Source organism: Marmota monax, unplaced genomic scaffold, assembly GCF_021218885.2.
Source record: "Marmota monax isolate L192 unplaced genomic scaffold, Marmota_monax_Labrador192_F-V1.1 WCK01_AAM20220418_F8-fsc00220, whole genome shotgun sequence".
Taxonomy (NCBI): domain Eukaryota; kingdom Metazoa; phylum Chordata; class Mammalia; order Rodentia; family Sciuridae; genus Marmota; species Marmota monax.
Window position 1 is genome coordinate 1,698,906 of NW_026693909.1, and position 18,972 is coordinate 1,717,877.

The 18,972-nt window shown below is 52.1% G+C and overlaps 1 long non-coding RNA gene across 1 annotated transcript; it reads left to right on the forward strand.

The window, feature by feature from the left end:
* The first annotated feature begins 438 nt into the window (after positions 1 to 438).
* LOC124105933 (uncharacterized) lies at positions 439 to 14,455 on the forward strand. Its single transcript, XR_009228523.1, has 2 exons — positions 439 to 532; positions 1,036 to 14,455. It is a non-coding gene; the product is annotated as an uncharacterized LOC124105933 (long non-coding RNA).
* Positions 14,456 to 18,972: the final 4,517 nt, after the last annotated feature.

Genomic DNA, 18,972 nt, shown 5'->3' on the forward strand with positions numbered 1-18,972 from the left:
CCGCCGCAGGCCCCGCCCACGCGCCCCGCCCACGCCGCTCCCGGATCACCGCCCCCGGCCGTCCACCCCCGCCCCGTCCGTCGCTGCTAGGCAACCGCTAGGCCCGCTCCTGCGCCGCCCTTCTCATTGGTGAGTTATAAAGATGGGGGCGGGAGGCGGGATCAGAGGCGTGGCACTGTGACCAGATCCAGGCGGCGATTGGTCGATGGTGGTGTCGATCCGGAGGAGGAGGCGGAGGCGCGGCACGGGCTGGGGCCCCGGCGCAGCCTGAGGGGGCCCGGGCGACAGCCGGGCTGGGGGCGGGGAGCGGGGGCGGGGCGGCGCAGGAAGAGGGAGCAGAAGGTGGGGGGAGGCGCGCGGGGGGCGCCGGCGCGAGCGCGCGTGGAGGCGGCACTCCACGGGGCGGCCGGCCAGAGGGGGTCGCGGCCTGGCGCCGCAGTGGGTCCCGCCATCGGACGCCTCGCCGGAGGCGCGGGCTGCGCGCGATGAAGGAGAGCGCCGAGCTCCGGGCGCCAAGAACGTGGGCCCGCGGGTGAGTCAGCGCGGCAGGCGGTGACCCCGGCCGGCCTTCTGTGAGGAGGGGACCCCGGGAGGACCCTGGGGAGGGTTTCTCGGGCAGGACCTGGGGTGGGCGGGCGCAGGGGCAGTTGGAGGTAGGACTCTGGAGGCTGGCGGTCTGGGCAGGAGGACCCTGGTGAGGGAGGACCCTGGGGGCCTCTGCGGAGAGGGGAGGGGGTGGGGGAGAGCATCCGGGAGGCAGGGAGGAGGGGGCTCTGGGGAGGGAGCTGGGAGCTGACCGGGGTTTAGGGAAGGCGCTGGGAGGTGCTGCTGGTGGCCACCGGGCGTGTTGGCACACGGGGTTCCTAGTACGATTCCTTTGGAGGAATATTTACATAAATTAGACGAACATAGAGGAGTTATTTGCCTTACGTTGTAAAACAGCAGAGCACGCTCCCCTTTAATTACGCCTGACACCTCTGCCAGCGTCCTGTTCTTGGACAGGCGGTCACCCATTCATCCCTTCAACAAGAACAGGCACCCAGAGGACAGAGGTTCACACGGCAGATGTCAGACTCTCAGACACAGCGAGGGACTCCCGCAGGCCCCCCTGCACTGCCCTGCTTCACGTGGTGGAAGAAGAAAAGGGAAGTGGGATTCAGGAGCACAGGGCCACAGCTTGCCTCCTCTCCCTTGGCGTCTTTCCTTCCAGCTGTGGGCCCCCACCTTCCCCTTTTCTTCTCTGTCACTATAGTGTTTTAGGGTCCATCCCTGTGTGTTTATTTTCTTAGATTTTTTTGGTTGTTACAGAAAACCAGCTCAAAGTGGATCTTACAAATGAGGGCATGTATTGATTGGCTCCTGAGACTGCTAAGTGTCAAGCGTCACCTCTTTCACCTGGCTGTGGACCAGCGTGGTGCAATGCATGTACATCCTACTGATGTTAACACCTGGGCCCTAGGACTGACCTTTGCCCACCTGAACTGGGTCAGGGACCAATAGAGGCAGGAACCCCTGCTTACCCAAGGAAAGTGAGGGTCTGGGACCAGAATGACAGATGGAGGCTGGCAGCAAAAACGGGGCGGGGATGTCTCCTCACTACCTGGGGAGAATTTTCATGCACTTTCTGCTCCCAGGAGACATAAGACAGGAGAGAGAGGAGAGCCCTTCCAAAAGAGCTCCCATAGCCCTGGCCCACTTCACCTTCTGGAAGCTCCTGGAGTACTACTGTCCTGGGCTTGCTCCCCCTGTGGCCACCCTGCTCCTCTCCAGGGGTAAAACACATTCAGTGACCAACTTGGAACCCAGCGTGCCTTCCAGCATCCTCAGGCCTGGGCTGTACCCTTCATCTAGCAGCTGGGCAGGAGTCTGGACAGCTGGCACAGAAGCCAGTGGTGAGAAGAGAGCCCATGGAAACCCTGCAGAGAGTGAGAATGAGCACATATCTCACCTTTCACTTCACAGGCTTGGGGCAGGACTCCCTGGGCATGGAGGACAATCAGGGCCTGCCTCTGTCTGTCCTGCACCTCCAGCATCCAAGGACATGCACCCACAGTGTGGGTGGCCCAGGTGGAGGTGTTGTGTACCAAGGTAAGAACTCAGGCCTGCGAGTGGTAGGTGGGCTGACAGACTGGGTGTCTCCACCAGCTTGGAGTGGTTAGGAGGCTGTCCTTGCCCCGACCCCTTTTTAATTTGGGAGGCACTCAAAGGTCTTTACAAACCTCACCTTGTTCCTTTTTCCTGATTCTGAGAGTGTGTCGGGCAGCTGAGGAATCTGCTTATTCTACTAAAGATTTGGCAGTCAGCATGGCTAGAAACTTTTGGCCCATGTGTGGAATCTCACCCATCAGCACACCCTGTCCACAATGAGCAAAAGGAAGCCATGTCAAATGTCAAGGTGGAGACGCTTTGCTCTTCCTGTATCCTCTCAGGAGGAATAGCCTCAGGAGAGGTGTCTGGGCCCACAGAGACGTAGAGCCACACACTATCCCAGATCCACTGCATGGCCCAGGTCTGGGCCTTTCTGCACTGTGCTGGGGGTGGAGTACATAAGCCCAGGTTCTTGGGGGGTGGGGTGGGAGCAGTTTTTTTCAAGTGAGCAGCTTGTCAAGAATCACTGAGGGCAGAGACAGACAGGAATCCACATGCTTCTGGTTTTCCCTCTCTCTTGTGACTGTCCATCCTCTTCTGGGCAGAGCGTCCCCAAAGAGCACTGTAGCCATGGAGCTCTGTAGTCCCCCAGCTCTGGACTTAGAAGGTCTGCTGCCCTGTGCACCAGCAACAGGCCTTCCGTGTGCACTGGCACCATACTGAGGCAGAGTCAGATGCAGGAGCAACCTTGGACCCTGAATCTGACCCACAAAGCTTTAGCTGCTGACCCCAGGTCAACAGCACCACAGGTGGGCAGCTCTGGAGAGGGGCTGGGGGCAGGGAGCGTCAGTGTGCATGTCTCCACCAGTTTATTTTTAGTTGTGTTATGTAAGTGGCTTCATCTCAACGTCACGTAGGAAGGGGGGTCTCAGATTTAATTGCAGGATGACAGCCTTTGCATCTCAAGCAAGCTGTTCCCCTGGCAAGGCAGCACAGTGATTGGGAGTTTTTGCTCGACAGAAGGTCCTTTATGAAGTGACCACCCATCGAAGCCTTAACCTGTTTTCTTCTCCATCTTCTGCTGACCTGCCCAGCCAGCTTCAGCTGAGCTTGGTCTGAGAGGGTAGTCCTTTGCGGAAATCACAGGGGACTGGGAAGGGATGCTGACTGGCTCGCTGGGGACACTGGCTCCTCAGCCTGAAGCTTCGTCTCTCTCCAAGGGAGGGGTCCACCCAGTCAGACTTACTACTCCCTTTTCTCACCCCTGGATTGAGCACTTGTAATCAGTAACCAGAAAGTTTGAGAGCAGTAGAGGCCAGAAGACACAGGAGCTGGTCTGCATGTTTCCAGGACAGAGTCAGGAGGGTCCTCCTCTACATCCTCCCCACCCTTGCTACCCATTTCCTCCCTGCACAACAGGTCCCTTGACCAGGTCACTAGGCAGAACTGTGTGGGGAGCACTGTTTTCCTGGTTCCTGAACCCACAGGACAGTTGGCTGCCTTCTTCAGACCCGCCGACCAGCCACTTAATCAGCAAGAACACACTGGGCTGGGTGGGGAGTTCTCTGCCAGCAGCAGGGCTGTCACAGCTGCCTCCAGCACATTCAGCTTTGTCCAGCATGCAGGGCAGGGCCCCATTTCTGTGTTAGGCCATTGCCTGCCAGGGCAAGAAGGACAGGGTCAGACAGGGTGTTGGCAGGCCTAGGGTGCAACACAGGGTCAAGGAGTCAGTTCCAGGAGCCATTTCCTCTGCATGGCAGGATGGGGCTGCTGCATAGCCCTGTTGGGAGGAGTCAGGCCATGGAGGGGCATGAAGAGTCCGGAGAACTGGACCTAGAGCTTAGTGAGCCCGCCGTGTGTTAGGGTTAGACAGGACATGAGGAACACTCAATTGTTGCCCAGAGAGTCGGGTCAGAGGCTATCCTTTAAAAAGTGAGGGTGCCTCAGGGAGGTGGAGCCCAATGGACTAGGAATCCAATGTCACTGTCACTGCCAGGTGACAAGGGCAGTACCAGCAAGAAGTCACGGTGACAGCATGGACCCTTCATGTGACATGACAAAAAGGGCACATTACCTATTCCATTTCTTCCCTAAACGCCAAGTGCCTGTCCAGTCTGAGAAAAACAGGTAAATGCCATCAGAGGGCAGGCTACAGAATCCATGACCACTGCCCTCAACTTGTCACCACTGTCAGAGACAAGGGAAGTCTGCAAAACTGCAGGCCCACAGCGGCTCCAGGAGACAGGAAAACTAAAGGTCATGAGGGATTCTGGACAAAAAGAAGACACAAGGTAAAAGAAATCTGAATAAGCTATGGATTTCAGTTAAGCCTAATGGGTCATTATTGCATGACAGTGAGGGAGACTTTACAGTAAGTGTGCAAATATAAAACTGGTGTGGGATTAAGCCTGCTAAAAGGAGGCAGCAGTGTGGACACAAGCCCCCAGTTCGCCTGCACTCCACCCTGGAAGCTGCCAGACCCTGCATCCCCTCTCTTTTACTGTGTGATCAGAAGTTGGAGCAGTGGCCCCTGTGGTCCTGTACTGCTAGACAGACAGCACCCTGGGGGTAGCACTCTGCAAAGGGGTCCTGTCCAGGAGGTACATGGGGCCTCAGGGTCTTGGCCTTGCAGCTCACAAGACCTCAGGTCACAGGGCACCAGCTGTGGTTCCAGCTGGTGACCCCTCCCTCCCACCCTCCAGGTGTAAGCTCCTCCCACCCTTCTTCCTGACCACATTTTAGGTTTTCTGTCCATGACCTGACTTGGTTCCAGGGCTTTTCTCCCTGACCACAACATGGGCCACATTTCTGGCCATAGATGGTGCAGATCCAGCTCAGCACATCCAGTGATCTCTGGTGTTACCTCCTCTGGGATGGAGACACAGAGTGCAACTGGGAGGAAAATGCAGGGCAGGGCTGTCTCCAGGGAGATTCCATGCCTGGAAGGTATGGGCATGGCTTCCTGGGCTCTTTAGGGCCCTTTGTGCTTGGTCCAGTTTAGGCTCTTCTAGAGAGATGGCCTGGAAAGTTCCGACCCAGGCTTGCTGCGGCCTCCACACAGGCCAGGCTGGGAGGGCAGAGGGCCTTTCTGCTGAGCGTGGAGGGGACGGAGCTGTGGCCTCCTACTGGAGTCTGCCCTGCTGCCCTGGTGGGGGGGTGTTGCTTGAAGAGGTTCCCCAGCAACCAGCCCCCTTATATAACCTGCACATCGCATCGGCGTGACTCCAGGTGCCGTGGGAGGCAGCGTGGGGGTGAGCACAGGGGCTTGAACGAGCCTCGAGCTTCCTAGGGTGCTGCTGCTCCTCTTGTTGCATCCCAGCGTCATCCTGCGTCTGCCAGCTCGGTCACCCACTTACCTATCAGAATGCATTAAGTGACAATGCAGACTTAAATAACTCCCGCAGGTGATAGGCCTGCCATGGAGCCCTCTACAGCCAGGCCCTCCTGTGCCTGCCAAGGTGAGGCAGGGAGGGCGAGGTCCAGAGGAAGGACAGGCCGTGCCTGAGGAACAGCACTGGCTGCTTTGGCCACGAGGGTAGAGCCAGGCCAGGCGTTGGGAGGAGTGCATGGCAGGGTTAGGTCTCGGCCCAGGCTTTGGGACCACAGCCAGGTTTGGAATGAAGGTGGGTGCCCTGGTGCCGTCTGGATGGGAAGTTTACCCCTGTGCAGAGCACCTGAGACTCTGCAGCCAGCTCATGCTGGCTTTGCCCAGTGACTGGGTGGGCAGGAAAACTGAACAGGGTCAGCGCCTCTGTGACTGAGCACGCTGAGAGGATAGCAGCTGCCCAGCATGGGGTGTGCTGGCTGTGCGCACCTGCTTCTCACAGGGCCCTCAGGATTGGGTGGTCACTCAGCCCCCGGGCAAAGATGAGAGAGGAACTTGGCTTCACACCCCCTGTATTCCTTCATTTGTCCCCTGAGACAGATGCCATCTGATTGCTCTGCCTCCCAAATGACTTGCAGTGCTTCAAAAGTGGTTGAAGATATTTCTGGGTGGGGAAAGGGATTCTGCTCTTCAGAATCTGGAGTTGGAGGACACCCTGGGAGAAGTCCTGAGCGGGTCCCCATGGGTCCTTCCACACTGGAGACAGCAGAGCTGTACCTGCCATCGCCAGCTTTTCCTGCCGGGGTGAGGAGCCCAGACATTTCCATGCTGCTTTACAGTCACAGATGGCTTCCCTGCCCAGGGCTGGCTGCTTCTAATTTCGGCTGCCGGAGGCTCCTTGCTCGCTCACTCGCTCTCTTTTTTTAATTCCATGTTTATTTAAAGCCAGATTTTGAAATGTTGTCTTCAACCCTAAAATCTGACTTTTTCTTCTTGCAACAGATCCTAAAACCCCCTTAGTACCCAAAGGGTGGGGGAACTTTTGAAGACAGATCCAACTGCCCCCTTGTACCACACTGTGAGTAAACATTTGGACGGTCGACTGGTGTCCCCTTAGAGCAGTTCAGTAGAGTCAACACAGAGCACAGGATGTCCCCTGTATATGGCCTGTGTTTACAGATAAACGAGGAGAGATGGTGTGGGTAACTCCAGTGAAGTGCAAGAAGCACCCCATGCCTACTGCTGGCTGTCTGGTCTGTCCTGTCATTTCCTGTCACAGTCATTGTGCAGTAGGGCCAGGCACGGCCCAGGCATGTCACTCCTGGAGGTAGGACAGGGACGAGATGGGCAGTTCCCGCTGGAGGGGTAGCACCGGTGCTCAGGTGGGCTGTGAGTCTCCCATCTCCCTCTTCCCAGCAGTTGATGCTTTCTTCACCCAACCTGAAAGCCACACAGTTTCTTCTTGCTCCCTGAGAAAGCTCATCCAGAAGAGGTCTTCCAGATTAGAATAGGGAGTAGGACATGTGTCCACTCACGTATGGACAACACACTGGACTGCTCCAACAGGAACACACTGGACAGCAGCTCAGCCTTTATTTGTTCAGTGTCAAACACGGCAGTGGGATTCTTCCCCTGGTTGTGGGACCCTAAAGACTCAGCCCATGGGTGCAGGTGTTCTGGAAACACGAGGGTCTCTTGCCTTTGACACACTACAGTGCTGCCCTTCTGCAGCTTATGCTAGAATGTACTTGAAGGGCCTTGAAGAAAGGGGGACCATTTTGGGGGGGCTACAGAGCAGAGACAACACCAGCTCCCAGGAGTGTGAGTGGGGTGGGCACCAGCAGGAGGAAGGAGTGTATTTACCTGGCCAGATGCTCCTGAGGAAACAGGCTGGAGGCTCATGTGCTTAAAGTGGGGCCCCAGCGCAGCAGACTGGGCCACAGGGCTGCCCTCGGGACTGGAGCTAGTGTGCTAAGGGTGTGCAGGCAGGCACAGCTGGGACAGCTGCCCAAGGGCTGCTGGGGACACTGGCCAAGTCCCTGCATGGATGCTCTGCCAATCTCCATCCAAACTAATGCTGGAGCTATGGGGGCCCAGAGAGGGGTAGGTGCCATTTCTAGTGAGGGTCCAGCAGTTTCCCGAGGCTGTGGATTCCTGCCAGGGCCTCTATACCCTGAGAAGTGCAGAGAGCTGGGATGGTGTCCCTGGCATGTCTGGTCAGAAACAGTAAGATTTTGAGAAAAAGAGTGTGAGTGTTAAGCTTGAGAATGTCACTTCCCAGCAGGCTCCTCCTCCTCCTCACAAAGCTGGAAGAGAGATCTTTTTAGAGGTTCATGGAAAACTTTAGCTGTTCCCTAGCTGTCCAGATGAAAAGCATATTCCACCCCAGGGGGAAAACAGCACCTCTGAATGAATTCGGACAACATTTTACCCTCAAGTTACGGGAGGTCCACTTGGTGTGACCTTTGCAAACGTCTCTCTGCTGCCAGCTGAAAGAAGAATACTGCAAGGTTTGGCAGCTCGCCCCTGGAGTCTGCTGTTAGTTCTCACCCAGATTTGGAGATTTTTCCTTGTGGCTGCAGGAGCCAACAGAGTCCTTTGTGCCTCAGGACTCAGAGCACCAGAGCCCTGTTGTAATTTCCCTTCCTTCTTTGGTTCCTAGAGTTCCCACAGGAAAACCCTGTGCTCTCGATTCTGCATCAGGAACATAGAAGCCAAGGCTGCGGCAGGGACACAAGCTTGCTACTACAGGGCCTTAGTGCCACCTTCAAGGGAAGTGTTTCCTTGTGGTTGGGGCAGGTCTGGTTCTCTGAGTGGCTGTTGTCCCAGGAGGAGAGCCCGAGGGTGCTTGTGCTGGAAGGGACCCACCCTGGGGCTTCCAGCCTAGGTGTGGGACCCAGCATCAGTGCATTTGGGTTTTAGAATAGGCTTTGCTTGGTGGGAGACGCAGCTTTAGCCTCATGGCCCCTCACCTGGCATCAGTCCTGCCACTCTGCCCGCCCCTGGCCCTGACTGGGAGGGGTGGTGAGCTTAACACTACACTGCCACCTGGTGGACAGCCAGAAAAAGGCGCTGTGGGGTACCAGCCCCAGAGGGACAGGTGCTACGGCCAGTGGTTAGCAGGGACAAAGTGGGAGGCCACAGACTTGTGTGGCCAAGTGCAGGTGCAGAGCAGGTGTACTTGGTTTGTAGGACCAGGCTGGAATCTGGACTCTGCTTCTGGAAAGTGCACCCTTCAAGCTGGCCATTTCAGAAGGGAAGAGTAACACATTCCCCTAGGGCCCAAGAGGAGACAGTGTGAGTTACGGTTCTGCCACGGAGCAGTGGAGTGATTAGCCTGGACCTGCAAAAAGAATGTCTGGGGATGGCCTGTGAGCTTACCCTGCAGAAGTCTCCTGTTCACGTTTCCAAAGGGCCCCGGCCCTGTGACAACTTTTCTTTTAAATGGAGCAAAACATCACCAGCAAGAAGTTAGCAGTTCCATCCAGTCTCGTGGCACTTAGCGCACTCATGGTGAGGGATGGCCGCCAGCTCGATCTGGTCCTCATCATTTCCATCAACCTGGAGGAGCCCCACAGCATGAGCGGTCGTATCCCAGCCCAGCCCAGCCTAGCCCGGCCACCGCCTATCTGAGAAGTTGCCTGTCTAGATGTTTTGTCTACAAGGCCACATGGCACTACCTGCAATGTCCGGCTTCTCACTGGGCAGCACAGTGAGGGTCCCCTGAGCCTTCACCCTGTATGCTAAGTGATGTTAAAACTGCATGTGCTTGTGACAGTGTGATCTTCACGTGCCAGCTGGTGGGTTTGGGGTAGACATCTGGATTTGGAACTGCTGGTTCACATGATGACCACCTCCAGCTTTTTCAAGACTTGGAGAAACGATCTTGTGCAGTGGCCACACCACTTAACGTTCCCTCCAGCAGTGGACGAGGCTTCCGGTGTCTCCACATCCTTACTAATACTTAATTTCCCTTTTTGTTTATTTATTTTGTCTCAATTCTAGCTCTCATAGTGGGTGTGAAGTGGAATCTGTGGTTTTGAGTCAAATGTCCCTGATGACACACCTGAGCATCCTCCCTGGTGGGTCCTGTCTTCTTAAAGGAGGAAGACTCCTCCCTAGAATTCCAGTGTCTTCATTCCAGTGCTCACTTTGGGAAGGGCCTGGAAGATGCCTCAGTGGCCACCCAGCTCACACCTGGCCTGCTTTTGAGGGGCTTGGACCCAAACTCAGCTCCCCCACTGAGCTGCATCTCTTGCCCGAGCAGCGTTTCAGAAACCCTGGGGGCAGTCAGGACTGTCCCTGAGTGATTCCTGCCTGCCTTGAAGCCCACGCCGTGCTGGGGCATCTGAAGGGGGTGGTGTGGACTGTGCTGTGAGCCCCGTGGGGCCTAGATGGCCCCCCAGCTGCATCACCGCCTGGTGCTCTTGGTAAGGAAGCATGACACATGCCTGCCAACACAGACATAGGAACAAATGAGCAAAAGTCCCCCCTGCTACCTGCAGAGACGGCGTGGAAGCCCAGGCCAGTGTGGCTCTGGCAGGCAGACAGGGCTGAGGTTGTCACAGCCAGGAGCCAGGGAGCCAGGCCACTGCCTGCCCAGGATGGTGGGGCTGGCCCTGCATCAGCCTCTCAATACTGGAAGGGAAGCAGAGGTCCAGAGCTGGGAGGGGCGTTTCCAAGGTTGCAGGTGATGGGGTGGAGGGCAGAGCTCTGTTGGCACCACTGGTCCCTTCCTGGCACGCAGCAACCATGCGCACCGGCCTGGCAGAGTAGGAATTGTCGAAAAGGCAGGGGTTACTGGGTTCTTGGGAAGGCTGAAGTGCTGCCTGAGAGTGACGGGAAGAGCTGTGTGGCTGGTCCTGGCCAGAGGACCAGCCTCCTCTTTCAGATGGGGTCCAGTGTGGCTCCCCAGCACAGCCATTGCTGACCCTGCTGTTGCTGCTGTCACCACACCACACCACACTGCCTCCTCTACCTGCGACCAAGGCCCAGCAGCAGCAGAGGAACGGGCAAGGGTGCTCTTTGGCCCTGCTGCCTCCTCTGCAGCTTCCCCCATCAAGCCCAGGCTGAGGAGTCTCCCATGGCAAGGGTGCTCTGACCACTGTGCTGCCCTGCTGAGCCCCTGACTGCTCCCTGACCTGCCACATTTCCAGGTCTCCAGGAGCAGGCTAGGAAGGGATGTGAGGCAGGTGTTTTTGAAGTGTCAGAACTCCTGTGGCCACGTTCCCCTCTCTGTTAGCTCTGTGCTCACGTCTCACCTGCTCCGCCCAGAGACATCGGCCCCATGGAGAGTCCTAGAGCCAGCTAATGCTCAGGACAAGTGCCGGAAGGCACCCACGAGAGCCAGGACAGCATTCCCAGCTCTAAGGCATTCATTTCCTTAAAAACTGATAATGCTGAACTATCTTAAGTGAAAAGCTAAGCCCAGACCTGCCACCTTTCCAGGTCCCCAGGAGCAGGCTGGGTCCCTCCAGGGACCCAGAGGGCATGTATGGCTGGAGATGCAGCTCAGTGGGGGAGCTGAGGTTTGGGTCCGAGCCCCTCAAAAGCAGGCAGGGTGTGAGCTGGGTGGCCACTGAGGTATCTTCCAGGCCCTTCCCAAAGTGAGCACTGGAATGAAGACACTGGAATTCTAGGGAGGATTCTTCCTCCTTTAAGAAGACAGGACCCACCAGGGAGGATGCTCAGGTGTGTCATCAGGGACATTTGACTCAAAACCACAGACTCCACTTCACACCCACTAGGAGTGCACCCAGAGTGCACTGTACATTCTTGGTGCTGAGCCAAGGCTACTCAACCGCTCCTCAGGCTGTTTGGTGACCCCACTTTCATGCCAGGAAACTGAGGCTTAAGGGGAGAACAGCCTGAGGGGACATGGTGCAGCAATGCAGATACCAGGAGGTGGTTCTGGGGCTGGCTCTTCCCTGTCCCTCCAGGGACCCAGATCATGGGGCTGGGTTGGGGGTCTATGGGTGCAGCCTCACCCTGACTCCCCTGGGTCGACCAGGGTGCCTTTCACCTCTGCACTTCCTGCCCTGCCCTCTCAGCTGAGCCCCGGCTATGGCTCCGTCTGCCCCCCAGACAGTTCCCAGCCAGACCTCTTCCAGTTCTCCACTCAGGTTACTGCCCTGCTGCATTGCCAGCTAATGAGCTCGGGACCTGGGGGCCCTCCTCCTGTTTCCTCTTCCTTCACCTTCCTCCGCTAACCTCTAGCCCAGAACATCTACCCACCGTCTTGCCAGCTTCGATCCCCTAAATCTCCAATCTGTCCAACTCTTGCTGTATCTGCCACCCTGGAATAAGGAAGTGATCTCGTACCTGATTTCCTGATTCCCCTGGCTCATCCTTACCAGCCTCCGTGCCAGTGAGTTGATGTTTTTTTTCCCCCCGGGGTAATGGGGCTTGAATTCAGGGACACTCCACCACACCACTGAGCCACACCCCAGCCCTATTTTGTATTATATTTCGAGACAGGGTCTCACTGAGTTGCTTCATGCCTTGCTTTTGCTAAACTGCAATCCTCCTGCTTCAGCCTCCCAAACTGCTGGGTTTGCAGGTGTGCAACCCTGTGCCTGGCTCACCAGGGAGGTTTCAAAGTACAACTCTGACCCCATGGCTCCTGCTGCAGCCCTGCAGTGGCCATCATGGCTCCAAGGACAAAGACCTGCATTCTCACACAGCCAGCACAGCTCCTGCCTCCCCTTCCCCAGGGCTGTGCGGGATACCTTGACACCTTGTCAATCCAAATAATAATCAGAGATTCTCCAAAGAACCACCATGCTTCCTCGGGAAGAGCAGGGCTCCACAATGGGAACACACTGCCATCGCAAGCCACGGTGTCCTGGAAGAGACAGTGGCAAGGCCTTATTTTTTTCTCTCTTTTTTTAAATAGATGTGCTCTTCAATCCATAAGCTCCATTACATCAATAGAACAAAGTGGGCTTAGCATTTCACTTAAGGTAGTTCAGCATTGTCAGTTTTTAAGGAAACGAATGTCTTAGAAGCAAATCAGTCTGCCTTAACAAATTACATTCATGCTGATGAAGATTTAATCTTCTTTGAGGGTTATGGCCAAAATTCAAACTGCAGGACAGTGTTCAGAAAACTTGAAGTGTGAAGTGTTGAGTTCAGTTTAGATCAGTGTCTTCATCATCGTCTCCAATGTTATCAAGTGAGTTCCGTCCTCATCTCCAGGACCAAATGCATGTTCCACTGACTCCAGCTCCGGGCTCGCGAGCCCTCAGCCGTCCAGCTTCAAACTGCCATCAGTGTCGTTGTCCTGGTGGTCTTGGAAACCAACCCATGGGTCTGGGGTATTTCTTCAAACTTTTCCTCAGTTTCCCTCTGATGTCATTTAATCTCCGTATGCCATAGACGTCCATTTCCCAGCCTGGATGCCCTGGGCATGAGGTGCCAGCCTCGACGAACAGCAGCTGTTTTCAAACTCGTCCTCATTCTTACCTCTGCTTTGTTTTTCCTCCTTTACCTCTGCTCCTGGGCATGGCAGTGAAGGTGGCCTTGTGTTGTCTCCAACTTCTTTCCAAGGGGGCACAGTGGAGGAGGCAGAGCCTGCTGGGTGACACTGAAGAGCACATGGGACAAAGCAGGCTCGCAGAGGCTGAGTGGCCTTCGCAGACAGTCTCAAGGCTGGGTTCTTTCTCCAGGGGCCCCAGGGCCTCCCAGCACTGTTAGGCATTACATGGCTTCTGGCCACTTTTGGTCACAACAGCAGCTTCACCTCCTAAGTGCTTGTGAGCAGGATAGTTGCGACTTGGCCTGTCAGCCAGAATGAACTGCTCTCTCCCTGCCGGTGCTCGGATCTGCACGGCAGGAAGCTCAGGGTTTGCAGAGATTCTTAAATGTCTGTGCTGTGCAGATTCAGATTCTTTGATGAGATTCTCTACCATTAATCTACTTTCTCCACTGTTTCCTCTATTTGAACAAAACACGATGATCAAAGGGATTTCCCAGCTCTTGTCTGCCACCTCTGGTCTGTCCCCATCCTGCCTTCTCTCCTGGGTTCCTGCACTGTGGTCCCTGAATGCTGGGTGTCAGAACTGCAGATGGAGGGTCAGCCGCAGGCCGGCAGCCTGCCCTGGAAGCGGAGCTTCACTGTCCACACGCTGGCCATGCTGCTCTTGCCCCACAACAGCAGAGTTCAGTGGACAGAGGCCACTACTGCTAAAATCCTTATTCTCTGGCTCCTAAGGGACAGCGTGGCAAGCCCGACCTCAGTGGCACTAAGTGGGGGGCTGGCTCGCCATCTGCTGTGTTGGCTCCTGTTTCCAGGGCCCAGTCCTGAGGACAGTAAGCCACATGCTTGCTGGGAACACGGGAGCCCTCCCTCCTCAGCACTGAGACCAGCACGACTCGGCTTTCACTGAGCTCTTGAACACCCTCTCTGCCTCCCAACTTGTCAAGACTTGGAGGGAAGGCCAGCCCTCAGGTCTACGCTCTCTCATGATCAGACGCCCCTTGATCTCTGGTTGGTCATTAAACCAGCATGAACAGAAACTTGGCAAACGCTGGCTGCAGATGGCCGGCTCTTCTCTCCGTGGGCTTCCCTCTTTGAATCATAACCCTGTCAGTCTTTATTGCTTCTGCAGCTTTCTGATGCCTTTGGAGAAATGCCTTCTGTATCCATGTCTGGATTTTCTAGTTTTTTTTTTTTTAATTTTTTTTTTTTGTGTGTGTGTGTGTGTAGTTGTAGAAAGGCAGCATGCCCTTGTTTTATTTATTTTTGTATGTGGTGCCGAGGATCAAACCCAGTGCCTTACACATGCTTGGCAAGTGCTCCACCACTCAGCCCTAGCCCCAGCCCCAGCCCCAGCCCTGCTTTTCTAGTTCTTAGTGAGAGACTCCATCCACCATAAACCACTCCATCCTACCTGGACTTGAACAACTGCTACTCATGTTTAAAATTTTGATTTCAGATTCCAATTGTTCATTGCTAACAAACAAATATGTATTGAATTTTGTACATTAACCTAGTAATCTGTGACTTTGCTGAACTTGATTAAATGAATTCGTTCTAATAGATTTCTTATTGATTCCTCTGATATTTTCCATGTAGACACTCATGTTATCAACAATGCAGAAGGCATTATTATTTCTTCCTTCCCAATATATACATATTTCATTTCTTTGTCTTGCTTATTACCTTGACCAGGCCTCAATATGGTGCTGAGCAGAAGGAGTGTGAGAGTAGCCACCTCCTTGCTATCTCATAGGCAGCCCACTCTGCTCTTCACCCCCGAGTGGGACGGGTTAGGGGACAGATGATGGGGATGGTGGGAACACGAGGGTGAGAGAATGATTCTATAAAGTGGGCCCAGTGTCCTGACCCCCACGCCCTTGCTTTGCCAAAAAGCAATTCTCCTGCAGCCCTGCCTGGCTCAGTGGACAAGATGTGTCCCATTCCTCAGCCAACTGAGGCAGGGGCAGAGGTCAGGCGGTCAGTGTAGGTAACAGGGTGAGGTGGAGAGGGTGGCGACTAGTTCTCAAGTAGAGAAGGAGGGTCGCTGGCCTCCAGCACCTCACGTACCCTACAGGAAAAAAAGGGAACACAATAAAGAGGGGCTTCCGGGGTCTAGAAGAAAGCAAGTCACACCTCTTCCCATGGGCTTTTGGTTCCGAGGACCCCTCCTCTTCAAGGGAGTCTGTCCTCTAGAACTTTCTTAAATTAAACTTGCTGGCTACGCTTGCCTTGGTGTTTCTCAGGTGTTTATTCCTCAACACACAGGAAACAAGAACACATTACTGATCTGCACCAGACCAGTATCAATGGCGTCTGTAGGGATTTTGTAGATGTCTTCTATAGAGGTAGGAAGTTTCCTTTTACAGTAGTCCTTGTCTGAGGGGGACATGTTCCAAGACCCCAGCAGATACTTCAGTAAGCTCTGAATCTTACACTTCAGTGTCTTTTCCATCTTAACCAAGCACTGGCATGCATGGCAGCAGAGCTCTGCAGTTTGAGGTGCAGTAAAACTAGCCTATGCTTCCATTTCAATGTTTTGTTGTTGTTGTTAGTGGGAATTGCTGAGTTGCTGCAGCTGACCTGCAACTTGATATCTCCTGCCTCCGCTAGCTTCCTGAGTTGCTGGGATTACAAGCATGCACCACTCTGACTGGCAGCTGAGAACTGTCATCATAAATAGATACTGAATTTTGTCAAATGCTTTTCCTGCATCTGTTGAAATATCATAAGGATTTTCTTCATTAGTCTGATTTGGTGAATTGATTGATGGCTGAAGGTTGAACCAACCTTGCATTTCCCATTTGTTTTACCTTGGAATAAACAGTAACTTCAGGATAAAGACCTCTTCTTGCTGGGGATGTTACCCAGTGATACAGCGCTTGCCTAGCATGTGTGAGGCCCTGGGTTTGATCCCCAGTACTATAAAACCAACCAATCGGGGCTGGGTTTGTGGCTCAGTGGTAGAATTGAACCCAATGCCTCAGCATGTGTGAGGCATTGGGTTCAATTCTCAGCATCACATAGAAATAAATGAACAAAGTAAAGGTCCATCAACATCTAAAATTAAAAAAAAAAAAATTAAAAAACCTAACCAACCAACAACATGCCATCTATTGCTGGATTCAAACACGCACACGCGCACACATACACACACACACACCCCTCTCCATATTTCCCAGGCTGGTCTCAAATTCCCGAGTTCAAGTGTTCCTTCCTCCTCAGCATCTCAGGTAGCTAGGACTACAGGTGTGTGCCACCACATGTCTGGCTCTTCAATTTTTCTCATGTTTTGTTGAGGTTTTGGGGTCTATGTTCATGAGGGATACTGCCTTGAGGTTTTCTTTTCTTGTAAGGACTCATGTGGTTTTCATATCTGGTAATGTTGGGTTCCTGAAGGGTTTATTCTTCTAATTTCTGTAACAGTTTGGAACTAGAATTAAGTCTCTCTTTTCTGTTTGGTAGAATTTTTCTTTGTATATTTATAACTAGTTGGTACATCTGTTTATTCTAGTATCTGTTATTTCTAGTTTGTATCTTTTTTAATATTTATTTTTTGGTTGTAGTTGGACACAATATCTTTATTTTTTTAAAAGAATTTCTTTTTTAGTTGTAGATAGACACAATACCTTTATTTTGTTTATTTATTTTTTTATGTGGTGCTGAGGATAGAACCCAGTGCCTCACATATGCTAGGCAAGCGCTCTACCACTGATCCACAATCCCAATCCCTGTTTATTTATTATTTTTTAATATTTATTTTTTTGGTTGTAGTTAGATATAATACCTTTATTTTATCTATTTATTTTTTATGTGGTGCTGAGGATCGAACCCAGGACCGTGCCTGTGCTACGCGAGCGCTCTACTGCTGAGCCACAACCCCAGCCATCCTAGTTTGTATCTGTAGGGATTTATCCTTTTCATCTAAATTGTCAAATCTATGAGCATAAAATTGTTTGCAGTCTTTCCTTAAAATCATTTTAATGTCTATAGGGCCTGTAGTAATGTTCTCTCTTTCTTCTCTAATATTATTATTATTTAATTTTAATATTTTTTTTTTTTAAGTTTTCAGCGGACACAACATCTTTGTTTGTATGTGGTGCTGAGGATCGAACCCGGGCCGCACGCATGCCAGGCAAGCGCGCTATCGCTTGAGCCACATCCCCAGCCCATAAACATGTAATGTTATAAATGTCCTTCAAGATATTATGTTGTGGGCTGGGGCTGAGGCTCAGTGGCAGAGTGCTTGCCTCGCACATGTGAGGCACTGGATTTGATCCCCGGCACCACATAAAAATTACTAAAATAAAATAAAATAAACATATCGTGTCCATCTACAACTAAAAAAGTTTTTTTAAAAAGATATTACATTAGTTACAATCCATAAATCTTGATGTGAAATGTCAGTTGGGTCAATTGGTTGATAATGTTCTTCAATTCTTCTTTGTCCTTAAGATTTTCTATTTGTTCTCTCAATTGGTGAAAGAGAAATGTAGACATCTCTGACTATAAGAGACTACTTGACATTTCAGGTCTAAGTTTTGCTTCCTGCAATTTGAAATTCTATCATTAGGTGAATACACATTTGATTTTTATGCTTTGTTTTATAGTTTTGTAATGTCTCTTTAAAAAAAACACTATTTTTTTAGTTGTAGTTGGACACAAGACCTTTATTTATTTAATTTTATGTGGTGCTGAGGATCGAACCCAGTGCCTCACACGTGCTCTGCGAGTGCTCTACCACTGAGCCACGACCCCCTACTGTCTATTTTTATCTTTGGTTATATGAAATATACATTGCCTGACATTAACAATTGATTAAAGTACTGGAGATAGGATGCAGGGGTACTTTACCATTGAGCTACCCCACAGCCCTTGGTTCTCTTTTTTTAAATTTTTAATTTCAAACAAGTTCTCACTAAGTTGCTGAGGCTGGCCTCAAACTTGTGATCCTCCTGCCTCTACCACTCAAATCACTGTGCCATTGGGACTGGCTTAGGATTTCCGTGTCGTTATCTTACATTGCTCGCACTCTTTAGTGGAGAAGTTCTGCTCTTCCATTTGCCTCAAGTGTGTTGGCCTTAGCCACATGTGACATGGTTGTGATAACTGCTTTGAAGTTTTTGTCTGATAATTCCATCACCTGGGTCATCTGAGTTGGGTCTGTTGATCATATTTTTTTTAATATTTATTTTTCGGTGGACACAACACCTTTATTTTATTTGTATGTGGTGCTGAGGATCGAACCCAGCGCCCCCGCATGCCAGGCGAGCCCGTTACTGCTTGAGCCACATCCCCAGCCCTGTTGATCATCTTTTCCTTTGGAAATGAGTCACATTTTCATGATTCTTTGTACGTCAAGTAATTTGGGGTTGTAAATTGGACATTTTATGAATCCGTTATGTCATTCTCTCCAGAGAATTTCTCCGGAAAATGTTGGGTTTTGTTTTCACAGCGGGTCAGCCTGGTTAGTTCAGACCACAACTTCTACTACCTTCAGTGGCGCATGGTTACAGTCCAGGTTTCATTTGTAAAGCTTCTCTCAACCTGTGCCTCCCAGGTGTAACAAAGCTGTCTTTAAGCTAAAGGACAGGCATGTAGATCAGCGGAGAGAACTGAGAGTCTGGGAATGAACTGATATTTGTGACCCACTGATTTTTGACAGGGATGCCAAAGTAGCTTAATGGGGAGAGAACTGAGTTTTAAACAAGCGGCCAGGACAGTGGGCCACTGCCCAGAGCAACACAGGGCCCACCAACTGCACACCATACACAAAACTCACTCAGTTGACCACGGACCTAACAGAAATAAATAAGACCATGAAACTCTTGAAAGGAAATCAGGCATAAATCTTATGACAATGAATTATGCAAGGTTTCTTAACTATCACACCAAAAGCAAAAGCAACAAGAAAAAAAATAGATTTCCTTGGCTTCCCCCAAATTGAAACATTTTTTTTTTAAAGAGAGAGAGAGAGAGAGAATTTTAATATTTATTTTTTAGTTTTCGGCGGACACAACATCTTTGTTTTGTATGCGGTGCTGAGGATCGAACCTGGGCCCCACGCATGCCAGGGGATCGC